Source organism: Crinia signifera, chromosome 5 (assembly GCF_055691185.1).
Source record: "Crinia signifera chromosome 5, ASM5569118v1, whole genome shotgun sequence".
NCBI classification, from domain to species: domain Eukaryota; kingdom Metazoa; phylum Chordata; class Amphibia; order Anura; family Myobatrachidae; genus Crinia; species Crinia signifera.
Genome location: NC_139221.1, coordinates 56,026,825 through 56,036,164, shown reverse-complemented (window position 1 = coordinate 56,036,164; position 9,340 = coordinate 56,026,825).

Genomic DNA, 9,340 nt, shown 5'->3' with positions numbered 1-9,340 from the left:
TTATATGTTATGGTGTTGCAGTGGAATGGGGGAGGGTTGTAATGAAATGTTACTTTTTTATATTAACTGGAGTATACATTGTATATTTTGTCCGGGATGCAGTTTAAATCCCGGCGGTCGGGATCCCGGCGTTCAGAATCCCGACGCTGGAATCCCGACCGCCGAAATCCCGACACTTTCTCCCTCCTAGGGTGTCCATGACACCCCTGGAGGGAGAATAAATTAGCGTGCCGAGCGTAGCGAGGCACCGGGCCCGCTGCGTGGCGAGCGCAGCGAGCCCACAAGGGGGGGAGATCCACGACCCCCCATGTCGGGATTTTGAACGCCGGGATCCCGACCTCCGGGATTTCATACTGAATCCATTTTGTCCATTGTACAAAACTTTATCCATGACTACAGTGTTGCCTGTAGGAACACACTACGAACTGTGGATATATAAGTCTGTTGGACCTACATTCTGCTTTTAGGGGGTTATTCTGGTTCACTCGCAAAAGCAAATTCCTTCTCTAATGGACAAACCATGTGCAATGCAGGGGGGTTGGGGGGGATATGTAACTTGTGCAGAGAGAATTAGATTTGGGTGTGTTATTTTGTTTCTGTGCAGGGAAAATATTGACTGATTTATTTTTACACTGCAATATAGATCTCATTTTAAAGAACAACCCCACCCAAATCTAATTCTCTCTGCACATGTTACATCTGCTCCCCCTGCAGAGCACATGGTTTTGTCCATTTCAGAAGGAATTTGCTTTTGTGAGTGAACCAGAATAAGGGCCTTCGTGTAGAATACTCCAAATAAATTGACACATGTACAGGGGTAGAAAGTCATTTCTGTGAAATGAAATTCTTACTAACACTGCACGTTCACAGCTTTAATTCCTGGGAATATCCACCATTCCTGAACATCCTTTGATGTCTGAGCCAGTACAGAGGAGAAACACAGATGGAACCTGAAGTGGTAAGCAACATATAAAAGCAGATACTGTCCTGATCTATATATGTCTCTGTAGTAGACGTTGCTTTGCAACCACACAAACTACTATTCAGTTCAGAAATGAGGGGAGCAGAAAAACAACGGCCATTGCATAAATAATAGCTGTCTTCGGATGTTGGACTCAAACCGCCACGATATCACTTGCAGTAGGAACGTAGGTGTGTCATGGTCCTTATCGGGGGCATGGATCTACTGATGGTTGCACAATCATATATGCAAATACATATAAGTCGGTACTGCTGTGGCTAATCTGTGTATCCATAGACCAGGGTTGGGGAATTTTCGGCCCTCCAGATGTTGTTAAACTACACATCCCAGAATTCCCTGCAACAGTTTTAGCATGGCCAAATAGCAAAACTGTACCAGGGCATGCTGGGATGTGTAGTTGAACAACAGCTGGAGGGCCGAAGGTTCCCTATCCCTGCCATAGTCCAACCTTTAGCTTCGATGTTCTCCGTAACGGTGTATAGTCCACTAATGTGTACACAATTGCTATGGAGCTTCCAATGAGCCTGGTTTTTAGCTCTTTCCCTTCCTGGGAGGCATGAGCTGCTAATATTAGCAGCTCCGTAGCTTACAGAATCGCAGCTATGTACAATGAATGATTTGGGCTCTTTGTATGAAAAGACGTGATAACACAATGAGGCAAATAAAGTGGGCGAGGAAGTCTTGCACTGAAGCACATTATCTTACACCTGTTCACGTAATAATACGTTGCATTACGATGGCAAATCTCTTTCCACCCCGCAAGTGCTGAGCACAATAAAATCCTTTCTAGTGCTCTTTTCCACCAAAGTGTATAGTACCACAGAGCACGGGTGGGCTGTTATAGAGTAGGTTACTTTTTTTTTTTTTTGGGGGGGGGTTTGCAGTAAGAGATTCCATGTTGAAGAGTAAGATTATATACTACAGACAAAGGTGTTCGAGAACCATTTTCATTGGAGATTTGACCACATTTGGTTAAGCCATCTGGTGTCACATTTGGTTAAGCCATCTGGTGTCGGGGTCGGTGGCTCGCTACGCTTTATAAAATTAACTCCACGCGGACGTGGATAGTGGGGGTATGAACAGGTTGGGGGACACATAACTCGGGCTGGCGTGGATAGTGGGGTTTGAAAAGGAGGCTGAAGCAGACACGGGCAGGGTTGCCGTACCCTGGCGCAATAATACTGAGACGCACTTGCGGCTCAGACAGATGGAGCACCTCTCTGCCAGCGTCTGCCAGCACAGGGGATCTGGTGGTTACCGGCGCTGTGTGAGAGGCATTCACTAGGCTTGCCATGGATGCCGGGCAACCGTTGGGCTACGCTGACAGCGTAGCTTAGCCTACGCTGAAAACGTAGCGTAGCCGGGCGCCGTGCTATTACACAAGTAGCTGTTTTTCCTTAAAATCCACATCTTAAACACACCGTTTTACCAAAGCTTTCGTACATATTGACCTAGTCTATGTCGATCTTTTGACTGTCAACCTGGGTAATGTAGACCCAATATATTATAAGCCAAAAAATTGGTGGTTTGAGGTTTTTCCTTCTTTAAAAATCTAGACACATTTGTAGTCTGCCTCTAAAAGTGGACAGCTGGAATGCACCTTGTTGGCTGCAGGCTGACCATTTAGGCATAACGGCACAAAACTAAAGACAATTTATACTGCTCATCTTTTGTGCTGAATAACTACTGTATGTTACCTATATGGGGGCACAAAGTGCAATCAAACTCCTACCATGGAGCAGCATTTTAAAGGGAAAAAAAAGACACCCAACCCAAACGCTGTAAACCCAAATGAGCAGAGAACATGGCAGAAATTTCTGATGGTGGAATCTGAAATGGTAATTGGTACCTTAGCTGGGGATCACAGGCTATTTTATCTGTTCTAACTGAATGAGAAGTAAACACAAGAGACCAGCCGGATGAAACATATAGGCAGGTTTGTAATAATTATCTCAGCATTGGCACTTATGCAGAATCATGGGCTGCTGCTTTAGAAGAAGACACCAATTGTTACCAATGCTCTGCAGCATTATGACCAAGTAAAAAGCGACAGCGATCTCATCATCACACACACCATCTTTTGTCTCCCCCTGAAAGATGAACACAGACAGGCTCTCCAATATTCCTCGCAGCTCACTTTGATCTTTGCAATTACAGGTGGGAACTTTCCAAGCCTCTTTATCCTCGCTGAAGAACGCAGAAATAATGTTCCATAGAAACAAAAGCGTCTCCGAACTATTGGAACGGGATATATCAAAATCCGTAACACAATTTGTAGGCATAGACAGATATAGTCTAATAAGAGTAACCTTCTAATAGGGAGCAACTTTGGTAGATATGGAAACAATATAGTTTCTACCTTACGTTTTGGGGGCCAGATGCACTAAGCTTCAAAAAGTGATAAAGTGTCGCCTGCTTGTCAGGCAGGAGTCTGTGGTCATCTGGGGGGGTAGTAACGATTGGACAACTATATGAAGCATCTCTGCTAAAAACCTTTCAACAGCTAAGGGAGGAGTATGGGTTATCTCAGATATACTTCTTTAGATACTTGCAGTTGCGCCACGCCCTCAACACCCAGTTCAATAGCTGCCCTCCTGTGCTATTATCCTCCCCGGCAAAAATATTCCTGGCCAATCTCGGACAGGTTAAAACCATCTCTCTGACCTATTCATTCCTGCTATCCTTTTTACATAAAGACTCGCTGCCCTCCCTGAGGGCCAAGTGGGAGGTTGATGTGGGTGCCTTTGAAGAGGAGGAATGGGAGGAGGCTTTGGCATCACCTCGGTATGCCACGGTCTCAGCAAGATTCCAACAAGTCCAACTATTTATCATACACAGAACATACCTAACACCGTGCACTATGGCTAAATTTGGTGGACGGGCCTCACCGGCCTGCCCGAAGTGTGGTTTCACACAGGGGAACCTGTGGCATCTCCTCTGGGAGTGTCCCCTGGTTAGCTCTTTCTGGGGGATGGTTAAATCAGCTATTATATCAACTGGTATACCTGAGCAGGCTCTGACGCCCAAAATGTGCATCTTGGGAAGCAAAGAAAGTACGCCACTGAATAATGCAGAGGGACAATATGTGACCAACCTGTGCTCTTTAGCTAAAGTTGTCATAGCCAGACATTGGATGGCTACTCTGGGACCTACGATGGCGGAGTGGAAGGCCCTGGTTAACACCACGGCACAACACGAAAAATATGTATATATGTCCCGGGGTACTCTGCCCAAATTCGACAAGATATGGGGTAGGTGGCTGGAGTCTCCATATTCAGCACACTCCTGATGATACATTGCTGGGCTGTGGTGGTTGACAGTGGGGGGGGTGAACTATATCGCTCATATACCTGGGTGGGCCGATCAACCCAAAACCATGCATAGTTATACTACTCTAATCGGGAATGAATCTCATAGTATGCGCATTAATTAATGACTACTAATCTCTCTCTCTCTTTCATCTCTTTTTACTCTTTACTGTTTCTATTAAATTCAAATAAATAAATAAAATATATGCTTAGATACTCAGTCAGAATAAGATGGCAATACCAATTCTCATCATAAACTGAAATCTTTTTATTATAATTTTTAACACATTGTAATAAGATGATAGTGTATGTGAAATGTCTGTACATTCTTTATATCTAATGCCGAATCTTGATTGACTGTTCCACATGCACAGTATCTGATTGCTGTTCTGTTCTGTAATATCGACCTGTGAAATAAAAAAACTCTATTTAAAAAAAAAAGTGATAAAGTGGAGAACGATAAACAATCAGCTGCTGTCATCTTTCATGTCATGGCAGATAGGAGCTGATTGGTTGGCTGGTTGTGTATCACTTTTTGTAGCTTAGTGCATCTGGCATGTGGATCTCCACATCACTATATTTTGGTTTTGTTGCAACATCGCTAAATCCAGCAATAAAATATACAAAAGTATACTTTTTCGTCTTCTGTTTACTAAAGAATCAGCACATGTTTCCCAGACTGCTTAAACGGCAAAAAAGTGTTTAATTCTACTGCTGTGAAAACATATCAGAACTTCCTTTCAAAGGGAGCCAAAACGTTATTGTGACCGAAACACCCAAACCGTAATCTAAAATTACCATGTTTTAAGAAGTGTACCTTTGTATGCCATCAGTAAGTTGTTTAGATGTGTTTTTGCAGGATGGATACCAAATAAATCAGTGCTCTTTTAGGTATAGAGGAAGACCAAAAGACACAAGTTAATTCATACTTTCCTTCCTGCATAAAGGTTTGCAGTAAACTCTTGGCGGGAGAGAGCGAGGCTGGCTGTATGCTAAAGAATCATTCCCTAGCGATAGAACAGTTATCTATGTCAACCTGCAAGGCTATTGAGTCAATTATGGAGTACAGATGAGCAAGCTGGCTTCAATTTGCAAAAACAAAGTACAAATGCATTTCAGTAATTTAATCATGGATGGCATTTCATTGCCTGTTCACAGTCATACCAAACCTCACTGTATTCATTTGCATCAAAGTTTTCTTCCTACCTGTCCAAATGCCCTTCACACCAGTCTCGACCTATCACACCTTCCTACCTGGCATCCCCTACCCCAGTCTGCTCCTTGGGACACTGCTCATCTCAATGCCCTTCCCTGTTACGCCTTTCACATCGCATCTCGGAACGGGTTATTGCCGTATGCACCCGGATCAAGGTGCGGTGTGAAAGCACCACAACTTATATCCCAACTAACCCAGGTTGCTCTTTGTATAATGGGCGACCAGAGTTATGTGCGAAAGCACCAGACCCAATTGCGATGTTAGGGATATGTGACATTATCAGCTCCATCCACAATAGCATATATGTATTCCACTGACACATTTACCTCTCCTGTGCCAGTTATCTTCTCTTGGATATTCCACCACTTCCTAAAAACCAACATTTCTAGCCTCCTTTCCCACACCCGTCGCTTTCCTCTACCGATGAGTGCAGTCTCAGTTCCCTGCTTAGCATACTCTTCCATACCTGACTAGAGGACTTTCCCTGTGCTACCTTATCCTCTAAAATTAAACCCCCCCATCTCCCAGCCTTCAAACATACCTGCAACATTTCAGCAAAGCCTACATCTGCAGTCCCATCTAGTACAGATTAGGGATTGCCATCGACCATTTGAAATTATCAATGGTTTATGGCTGATGTTTAATACTTTTGCCATCGATGTAGGAGAACCATATGGCTTCCCTACATCAATGGCAAAGGAGAACCGATATTGTTTTAAGGTACGGGAACACTGAGCATAGCTCCACCCCGACACCCAAAAGCCCCACCCCCAAGTTCTGATTGGCCCACGTGGGCATTCAGTCAAAAATAATGGATGACCATCAATTGCTAAAACTATTGATGATTATCCGTCACACAGTTTATGACTATGTGATGGCTGGTTGCAGAATCGCCTTCGATGGCCATCCCTAGAACATATCACATGTGAAAATTATAGAATTGTAGATTACAGTTTGGTCATGTAAATCTGCAGTGTTTGGAACTGATTTGTAATTGCAGTATGTTCCATCCAATATGTACATCACTACAGAACTCTTGTGGTGCATTACAAATAATAAGGATTTTTAATACAGTAGCTACCTAACATCTGTCCTAGTGCAGCATGCCCACCAACTGAATAGGTGGCAATCACATCAAGGTGTATAATATACTAGTAAGCCAGCTTGAAGCAGAGAAACAGTATACATATATAAAATTGCATAGTTTTAGAAAAAAATTCAATGACTAATACAGTATTAATGACACAAAGGACTCAGATACCTTTTCTATTTTAGAGACTTTTGAGGGCACAATGTAATAAATTAAAGGTTGTTTAAGGTCATGCGAATGAGAGCCCACATATTTACAAACTACTAACTCAGAAGAGGTTCATTTGGGTGGAAATCCATATATAAAAAAAATAAAAATAAATACAGAGTGCAACAATTGGTGCATTGGTGTTGCTGTAGTTTTTGTGAGGAAGTCACGCAAAGTCTAAAATTTGTAGGTTGTGAAGGATCCTGGCACAGTGGCCTTGGATGCTTCTAGAAAGTGAAGGGATAAGAGGCATTTTACATATATTTGGGTACTTGTTTCCTAGCACGGCACCCATCGCATCATATACCATAAGCCTTACAATGGTATGCGATGGCACCTGATGTTATACAATTTTAAAATCATATACCATTGTATATGGCATACAATGCGATTTAAAAATTGTATAAGCACCCTAATGGGTGCTTTCAATGTTAAATGGCCCCCCTATAAGATTATTAATTGTATAAGCACCGTAATGGGTGCTTACAATGTTAAAAGCACCCCCCTATCAACGCCAACCCGAAGCGTGGCGGTACGTGTCCTCCGACCTTTTCATACCCCCACCATCCACGTCGACGTGGAGTTGATCTTATATAGTGTGGCGAAATAGTGTGGCGAGCGCAGCGAGGGGACGTGGAATACATGTAAAGTAATACGCGTGCGCTCGCCACACTATATAAAATCAACTCCACGCTGACGTGGATAGTGGGGGTATGAAAAGGTCGGAGGACGCGTACCACCGCCGCTCGCCACGCTTCGGATTGGCGTTGATAGTGGGGGTGCATTTAACATTGTAAGCACCCATTAGGGTGCTTACAATTAAAAATCATATAGGGGGACCATTTAACATTAAAAAAACCATTAGGGTGCTTATACAATTTTAAAATCACATCGCATGGCATGCAGGGATATGGCATGCAATGTTATACAATTTATACAATGCAAGAAAGAGGGGGGAAGGGGAGAGGCCGAGGGCACTGGGCTATTATGACAGAGGATGAGAAGGCATACTCCAATCAACACAATCAAATGTTTTATAACTTTATAAAGTTGTGGAGGTGCTCCCAGGGAGTAGGGTGAATATAGGCAAAAAAATTGGATATCCAAGGGAGGATATCAGAAAAGTCTCCCGGGTGGGGCACAGCCTTCTAGAAAAAATGGTAACTGTTAATACTAAACTTTATTATGTTAAAACATGACCCTAAAGTTGGGTCAGACAAGGACAGAAGTCGAAGACAAACAGATAACACTTACAAACGATATATGAGAGATAGTGAAATATAATTTTATAATACTCAAGATGTCTGTGGATTTTGGGAGGGAGAATCCCTCCAAGTACCAATAACTGTATATCAATGTACTTAAATCAATTTCTGAAAATCCTATCAGACAATAAACACCTCAAATAACAATGTATGTTCTCAGTTTGTATGAATCAATGTTGAATAATGATATTGCAACAATGTTCCCTGTAAATCACAGTACTATAACTGATAAGTTTCACCAGAGTATCTATAAGTAGCAGAGTGAGAGGAGGTTGAAAGTACCCGAGTTTTTGTTTGCTAAGGGAGTTGCTGCTGCCTGTGCATGTGACGAATGTCAGTGACTGCACAGTTGAGCGGACCCCGAGAGCGTCACAGGTATCAGAATATAGATGAGACAGTTTCTGCTGTTTCCAGGGGTGACCTGACTGGCTCTGTTATACAAACGACAGCGCAGAGTTGGGTCTTGGGTCCCCTAGAAATGAGAGAACCCTGAGTAGGTGTAGGTAGTGAGTAAAGAATACTCCTTCACTCTATCCCTGGTGTATGCTGCTGTCCTCTGTGTACAGAGATGACTGTAGTGAACAGAGGTTGAGCGATACCACCCTGGTAGTGAGGTGTAGAAAGAAGTATAGTCTGCACATTAGTTGGTAATGGCAGGATTTCCTGGGTCTCCTCCTGTTGTCAGGTGAGTGACATTGCAGGAAGATTGACACTTGGGATCCCACTGTTTGCTGCTGGAATACTGTGCAAAGAAAGTAGGACCAGAAAAAAAAAATATATATGCAGAAGGTAGAGAAGGGTGGTGAAACCCAGACAATTTATACAATGCCATACGACTGAATATCGTAGGTGCCGTGCAAGGAAACAAGTACCTATATTTGAACAAGGGGATACTGGATGGTAACATGTCTTAGAACAGGGGGCCGATGTATTAAGCCTGGTAAAGTGGATGGCGGGAAGAATCAGTTGTTTGGAAAATTACAGATAGGAGTTGATTGGCTGGTGCATTATCACATAATCAGGCTTAATACATCTGCCCCAGAGTCCTTAACTAAAAAGGCAAGAAGATAGGAAGACTAGCCTGCCACACGAGGCAGTGTTAATACCAGAGGAATTTAAAACAGGTGGTTTCTTTTGTACAGTGCACCTCCAAAAAAAAAAAAAAAGGGTTGCACTGGTATAGACAGAGGTTGATATATCGAGCAGAAAAAAAGTGGTTGCTAAAGACATCTTCTCAAAATGTATTCCTCAGGTCTCCAAACAGCTCATCCC